Here is an 8,576-nt window from a genome sequence, read left to right as displayed (position 1 = left end):
TCATGAAAAGGCAAGGGGGGGAAAGTGAAGCGTTTAGTGCGGAGCACATCTCTCCCATCACCCTCCTCCTCGGGACGCCGGACTGGCGGTCGTCGGCGCCACGACCACCAGCCCTCTCGGTCGGCAGGCTATCCGAAGCCCGCCTAGATGGCACCGGTTAGAATGGTCTATCCTACGGAATACCCCGCTGGGTCAGAACCAGCGTGGGTTGAGGATAGCCGGCCTTCCATCACCCGGATGCTCATGCATAAAACGCGTGCAGAGCAGCTTGCACGTCGTCTTCTTAGGCCCCCTTCGCCGGTCCCCAGGCCGACATGTGAGGGAGACCCGAAACACTTAGAGGGCCAGGGCTTGGGCGAGATCCGCCTCCCTGGCCCCCGCTCGACGGCGGCGGGCCTGTGCGTCTCTCACGCGCCCCGCCGCCTCCTTCTGCGAGATGGTGCACTCGCAGAAGTCGAGCATCGCCTTCCACGACTCGTCGTCACCGAGCATCGATGCCACAACACTCGGCAACGACAAGTCGTTTCCTATTTTTGCGACGAGGACACGGCGCCACCCCTCCCATGCGGGGCAGGCGACGAGCGTGTGCTCCGCCGTGTCCAAGTCGCAACCACAATGGTGGCACTCTGCCGTCGGCTCGGCTCCGATCCGGTGCAGGAACTCACCGAAGCAACCATGCCCAGTGAGCACCTGCGTGAGCCGGAAAGTGAGGCGTCCTCTGTCACGATTCACCCAGTTCACAAGAACCGGGCGAATCGCCTCGACGGTCCTACGACCAGCCGAAGGATCGGCCAGCCGTCTGGACCATGACTCCAGCACGGACCGCCGAGATTGGGCCCTCCGCGCTCTGACCACACTGGGAAGTACAAATAGCTATGACATAAAATTGGCCCACTTTTGGGCATTGTCCTTTTACTAGGTTTAAAGTTTTTGCGAAAACAATACGCGAACGCACAGAATACGAATAAACAAACATACAAACCTACATTTCTTTTTAATTTATAAACAACCTATGATGATGCGATTTTTGTTATCATGTGCGAATGACAAGTACTGTCCATCATCTTTTTTTGAAAGCGATTGCCGTACTAAAGCCATTGTTATGGACGTTATTTATTATCACTTCAAGGTGTATAATTTATAAATACGGATTACGATAACAAAGTTATATTCCATACAAAATATAGCAGTCGTTGGTAAACACGAAAACTATTAAGTATTTGATAAGTCGTAAATAAAATAATAAAAATAATAAACTATAGATTAAACCGATAATATAGTTGTAATTATATAATCTTAAATTAGTTGTATTATGTTATCTAACATTCAGAATGTTTTTGTTGAACTGCAAATTTATTTAACCATTCCCTACGCACGAGAAGGCGATGAGCTGAATAGAAAATCGTAATCACACGCTAAAACAATCTAATGCTGATGATTGTTACGGTGTTACTTGAAATGTCGATAAAACTGATATTAGGAATATTTTTTTACAAACAACAAACTGAAATGTATGATTAAGTGAGTCGACTATTATCAAAGACGGCAATGTGACTTTTGGAAAATTATTGGTAAATCAGAAAAACGAATTATTGACTTTGTATTCCATTGGCAGTCACAAAACTCTTCTGAACGACATCTTAGATAAATAACAGGTTAAGTATTAATCTTTATTTAATGCAGGTTTTGAACCGTATTCTTTGAAGGAGACGATTATATTCAAATCAATCTGTATTGACATATCAATAAATTTTTTTTTGTCCAAATGCACAGATTGCCACCTTTGATAATAGACGACTCAAGTGTCTACTAGCTTTATTCGCCCGGCTAATTATGGACTGACACTGTTGCCATAGAATTTTGTATGTTTTGATTTATTTTGGTTTATCTGGGAAAAAAAAATTATGTCGAATTATGCAACACCATATAAATTTTACAACCATTTAAATGTTCCCGCAATAGTACGAAGCTTATCTTGTCAAAAAATCATCGTGGCCTAAAAGATAAAAGGCTTGATATACTCGAAGTACTAAATTTGTAATGAAATATTGCTTCACTTATTCTATAGATTAATTTCCACGATGAAAGAGTAACATCGTGTACCTACTAAAAATTCAAACTGCAAAAAAATTACTTTGCATTTAATAATGGTAGTAATAATTTAGTAATATAATTCTATGGTAATCCATAGAATCAAGATGTACACCTCAAGTTTCTAGGTGGATGGGCAGAATTCACGAAGTGACGTCCGGTAACTTAACATTTAAAACCGGGTGGGTGATGAGCTTGTTCACCTTTCTATCAAAAGATTCAAAAGCACAAAAAAGCTTCAAAAATCGAAATAGTTGAACAGTAACAAATAAAACAATGGTGTGTGATAATGCTTTTGAATTCTGGTCGACTTTAGACAAATAGGTCTAAATCAAAGGACTGGGGACAAAGGAAAGGATTCGAACAATCCGTTAAAGCAAGATGCAATTGTAGGGAGAATCATTCCGATTTGAGCAACCGACGCGCGTGGACGTGCTCATTGTTTTGTCGGAAGTGACTACCGGTGATAATAGATCATTGTTCGTGGCACATCTGTGGCCCAAGTGTTTCTCGGAATTTGTACCTGCGCCTAATTGCAAGGCATTGCCGCCCGGGAACTGTGCAGTAGTTCTATTCACTCTAATTCTATTCTACTTGTTCTATTCACTAAAATTTCTAAAATTCCTAGAATCGCTTCGGCCAATTTAGTGTTACCGACGCAGGGGCCTCGCCGCAAGGCGAGCGCGTGTTTAAGTCCCGGGGCCGCCCCCCCCGGGCGAAAATCACGTAAAGATGGAGGAAAAACTTTTCATCGACTTCATTCGGGAAAAATATCCGTCAATCGCGCCCGAATTCGAAGCCTATAGGGCCTCATTTGGTAATTATTCTCCCCCCGCATCTCTCGCCGCCGTCGCCAAACATGCCTCGCAGGCATGCCTCGCGTGCCCCGCCGCCGCACAGTGGGTCGATACTATGATTTTAGTGACTTAGGCACCAACTTTGTTTTTTTACATTTTTCTTTATGTAGATAGATAGAGCTCGTTAATCTAAATAATAATTGTTTTAGGCAAAAATGACAAAAACTTTATAGTTTGGTCAGAAAAATGTGTTTTGTGATTTTTTTGTATGGAGCGGGTCACATTAAATTAAATTCCTGCTAAGTACTGCGAGGTCCCGCTTTGAAACTTTATTTTCCTTACACCTTGTCTAGTCTACTATCATTTGATGCTATGAACATGTGCATAAAGTTGCAACTCTGCCAAATAAATGGATCGAAAAAAATTAATAAATACATAGAATAAATACCTTTATATTTTTTTTCGTAATTGCTTTTAAGTTAAATTTGATATGGATTAGTAAGTAAAAGCACGTAATGATACCCATAATTACACAATACTTAACAACAATACGTTTAGTAGGTCTCTAATTAAGCAATCTCTCTAATTATTAGGATAGTTAACATTATTTAATGAGGATAACTAGTTAAGCAACCATTACTGGGTAGTAGAAAATATAGTAAATATTTGTTTGTCTCTGGAAGTATAAAGTGACCATGTTTATTATATACTAACTAGTGTTCGTTTATTCGTACTACTACTAACATCTCGTGATTGTCGTTGTGATCTTCCTTTTTCCGTTATAATGAATAATTTTGTTAACAATTTAGAATTATTTATGATTTTAAGAGAGCAACTACAGTCGCTGTCTGATAATAAAAAACTCTTTCAATTCCTACAAAATCAAATAAACGTGACCGAAGTATTGAGCTCCAAAAATTCTATACGCACTTTTGTTCAAATATAAGTACAATATAAAAACGAAGTAGTCGCATGTTAGCACAGTTTATAAGAAAAAATGGGATTGGTTAGAAGGTGCAATAAACTGGCCCGTAGGAATGATACCTGAAGCTATCAACACTGTACAGGAAAGACTCGAGATTTCTACTACTGAAGATGTTGAAAATGTACCACCCTCAAATGTACTACAGAAGCCTCGACATCTACTTTTACACCTCGAAACCTTTTGAAGAATTGGGATCCAGGCAAAAACGAAGACGCATTGAACAAATTTACCAATCGCTTTCGTTATCCCCGGATGAAATGAAAGCTACTACAATTGCTAGTTTGAGAAACACTGGAAATGAAGATGTAGGAGAAATAATAAACCACTTGTCGAATCACTCCGAAGATCTAGAAAAAGTTAAGGAGTGTTTAAGTACAAGTAAAGTGAAAAGTAGTACATATTCTCCCGATAAGGCACTATTAGTTTCACTTAAATTAAGTAAGTGGCAGTATATAAACCTAAGAGAAGCAGCAAGTGAAAATGGGTCTGATTTATACCCTTCTTAATATAAAATTAAGCAAGGAAAAACCAAATGTTATCCAGGGAAAGACGAGGTAATTATTACTGAAGAAGGAGCTGCTATTAAAATGCAAGCATTACTAAACTTGGCGCTATATAGGCTCTTAGATGTGATTACTTCGGATTTGGACTCAGCAAGAGAGCTACTGCTTATAAGCAAATAGGCTTTGATAGAGCCCCAGGTCAAAGTAATTATAAACAGAAAACTGAAACAGAGTTTGATGATTCTTCTATTTTCATGGTCAGTCTAGTTCTTATAAGGCTTCAGACATTTGATGGAACAGTTGCTTGGGAAAACGATCTACCCTAATCAACTTTTTATTGCCGTCCAATAATGTTTAAATTTACAAAAGAAACGCAGTCAACAGTGGCAATTATAAAAGCTATCATAACAGAAGAAATAGAATGACTTCAGCCATCAAAAATTAAACAAGTTGAAGTGAAGCATCAATTGCACATGACGATGATAGACGGCAAAATAACCTCATATTTGTTAGAAACATTTTCTGCTATCTGTGATATTTGCAAAGCAAAACGTCAGAGTTTTTTGGAGTCACTTGCTTGTCAAAGAGAAAATAATGAAGAAATATTCCAGTATGCCATCTTTACATGCCTGGATAAGATGCATGGAGTGCTTACTTCATATCGGTAAATATAATTTTATTACTTCACAATTTTTTCATCGTACGTGGTTTCCTGTGAGATTATTTTTTATATGACACTTTTTTGTTTTCGTCTTATCGTTTGGACTTCAAGAAATGGGGTTACAAGGGGGGATGACAAAGAAAAAATATCAATCAGAAAGAGCGCTATACAGTAAGCGTTTAAAAAGGAATGCGGTTTATTTAGAGATGTTTTCAAGCAAGAAGTAGGAACAACCAATGATGACAATACTGCCAGAAGATTTTTCAGGGATGCAGAAGGAACAGCCCGCATAACAGGAATACGTAAAGATTGAATAGAGAGGTTTCACGTGATTCTTCAGACTGTTGCATCTGGAGAGCGCGTGGACCTTTCCAATTTTTCCGAATTTTGTAGATATACTGCAGAATTGTATGTTAATTTATATCCCTGGTATTATATGCCTTCCAGTATCCATAAATTGTTGGCTCATGGCGGTGATATACAATAATGAAGAACTTTGGTGCCATTCGAATAGGTAAGCTCTCGGAAGAGGCAGCGGAAGCTCTCAATAAAGATTTTCGGAAATATACAGAGAGTTGTTATTTTAGAAAAATAAGTAGAACGTCGACTAATGAGGATATTTTACACAATCTTCTTTTGTCTTCTGGCCTAAAGATCGAATGGTGAAACAAAATATATAAAACTTAGAGAGATTGCTTAATTAGAGACCTACTAAATGTATTGTTGTTAGGTATTATGTAATTATGGGTATCATTACGTGCTTTTACTTACTAATCCATATCAAATTTAACTTAAAAGCACTTACGAAAAAAAAAAAAGGTTTTTATTCTATGTATTTATTTATTTTTTTCGATCCATTTATTTGGCAGAGTTGCAACTTTATGCACATGTTCATAGCATCAAATGATAGTAGACTAGACAAGGTGTAAGGAAAATAAAGTTTCAAAGCGGGACCTCGCGGTACTTAGCAGGAATTTAATTTAATGTGACCCGCTCCATACAAAAAAATCACAAAACACATTTTTCTGACCAAACTATAAAGTTTTTTTCATTTTTGCCTAAAACAATTATTATTTAGATTAACGAGCTCTATCTATCTACATAAAGAAAAATGTAAAAAAACAAAATTGGTGCCTAAGTCACTAAAATCATAGTATCGACCCACTGTGCGCCGGTCCGTGTTCAAGCGCACGTACGCACGCCGCCGCCGTAGCGTCTAACGCCCCCGCCCCCGCTACCCCCGCGCCCGCGTCAATCACGTCAGTTTCGTCCGTCGCGACCTCAATAGCGTCTAGTTCAGGCTCCGATACCGAATCGGAGATGGACTTCGAGTCCGCGACTAGCCCTCAACCCGGAACCTCGGATGGGTTCCAAACTGTAACGCGCGGTAAAAAGCGTACTCGCGTCGTGGAGTCCCGGAGCTCCATGACGAAGCAAACCAAGTCCGCGACCGCCTCCCGACCGCAGGTAGTCGTAACGCCAGAGAGTCGGACTCCGCCCGCCGCGTAATCCCACCGCCGCGCCCAAAAACCGCGCCCGCGCCTAAAACAGTTGTCCCGCCCCCGCTGATACTCCAGGAGAAGTCAGCGTGGAATCGCGTATCCCAGGCCCTTCAGGTCAACAAAATTAATTATACCCATGCGCGTAACGTCGCGCATGGGATTCAGATTAAGGTCGCAACGCCGGGCGACCATAGGGCCCTCTCTGCTTACCTCCGAAAGGAGAACATAGGTTATCACACCTATGCTCTTCAGGAGGACCGCGAACTCCGCGTAGTGATACGTGGAGTCCCCAAGGAACTCGACATAGACTACGTAAAGGAGGATCTGATCGGTCAGTCCCTCCCAATAATTAGTGTGCACCGGATGCACAGCGGACGCGGCAGACAGCCGTACAATATGATTCTCGTCGCGCTAGAATCAACCCCGGAGGCAAAGAAAAGAATCTCATGTCTCAAAACGATATGCGGCCTCTCCGGGGTCACCATCGAAGCCCCCCATAAACGTGGTACTCCCGGGCAGTGCCACAGGTGCCAGCTCTATGGCCACTCAGCGCGTAATTGCCACGCGCGCCCCCGCTGCGTGAAATGCCTCGGCGATCACGCAACCACAGAATGTTCGCGTGTTAGGGAAACCGCGACGGAACCCCCAAGCTGTGTCCTATGCCTTAAGCAAGGGCACCCGGCAAACTACCGCGGATGTCCTAGGGCTCCGCGTAAACGCCTGAACCACCCAGCCCCCCGAACCGTCGACCCAAAGACTTCGGCGCCTTCAGTGCCGAAACCAGCCTTCGTACCGGCTGCGGTTCCCACCGTCTCGGCGTGGAAAAAACCGCTGCCGTATACGAAGGAGGGAACACAAAACGTACCCCAGCTCCCGCCTGCGACACGTCACGCGCCTCAGCCCCTGCTCGCACCTCGCCCCGCGCCCGCGTACCGCCCCCCGCAACCCTCAGTCGTCAACGACTTCGCGCTCGTGCGCGACTTCGTCACCGCGGTAAACTTTGACCGTCTGCGATCGTTCGCAGATGCTATCCGTAGGTCGGTAACCCCCGAACAGCGGCTCGCGGCCGCTTTCGATCACATGGACGTCTACGAGTCCGTGTCTCGCACGTTATAAAAAATTCTTTACCGGTAATCAATGGCGCAAAAAGGTAGAGAAAAACCGTATTCCCTTACGTTAGCATTCTACAATGCTAACGGACTCGCGCGGCAACGCGATCAAATTTTCGAATTCCTCCGCGATAATCTTGTAGATATTTTGTTAGTGCAGGAGACCTGTCTGAAGCCCTCGCGTCGTGACCCGAAAGTCGCGAATTACGTCATGGTTAGGAATGACAGACTCACCGCCTCCAAAGGCGGGACTGCCATTTACTATAGGCGGGCTCTGCACGTTGTTCCTCTCGATACTCCCTCGCTCTTACATATCGAGGCGTCAGTGTGCCGTATCTCGCTGACGGGACACCAGCCGATCGTCATCGCATCCGTTTATCTCCCCCCGGACAAGCCCCTCCTGAGCAGTGACATCGAGTCACTGTTTGGCATGGGAGACTCCGTCATCCTGGCAGGCGATTTAAATTGCCACCACACTAGGTGGAACTGCCATCGTACGAACGTTAACGGTAGGCGTCTCGACGCGTTTATAGACGACCTCACTTTTGAAGTAGTCGGTCCCCCAACTCCAACATGTTATCCGTATAACATCGCGCTCCGTCCGAGCACTATAGACCTGGCATTGCTTAGGAACGTAACTCTGCGCTTACGTTCCATCGAAGCACTGTCAGAGCTCGACTCAGACCACCGACCTGTCCTTATGCAGCTCGGTCGCCCTCACAACCCAGCCACTGTTACGAGGACCATGGTGGATTGGAATAAGCTGGGCACGTGCCTAGCCGAAGCCGCTCCGCCAATCCTCCCTTACGGCCCGGATTCGAATCTATCCCCCGAGGACACCGTCGAATCCATAAACATTATTACCGATCACATCTCTTCCGCGATCATTAGATCTTCAAAAGAAGTCGATGTGGAGGACAGCTTCCAC

This window comes from Bombyx mandarina, chromosome 10 (assembly GCF_030267445.1).
Source record: "Bombyx mandarina strain Sakado chromosome 10, ASM3026744v2".
NCBI lineage: Eukaryota > Metazoa > Arthropoda > Insecta > Lepidoptera > Bombycidae > Bombyx > Bombyx mandarina.
Note: the sequence above shows the minus strand (reverse complement) of the source record.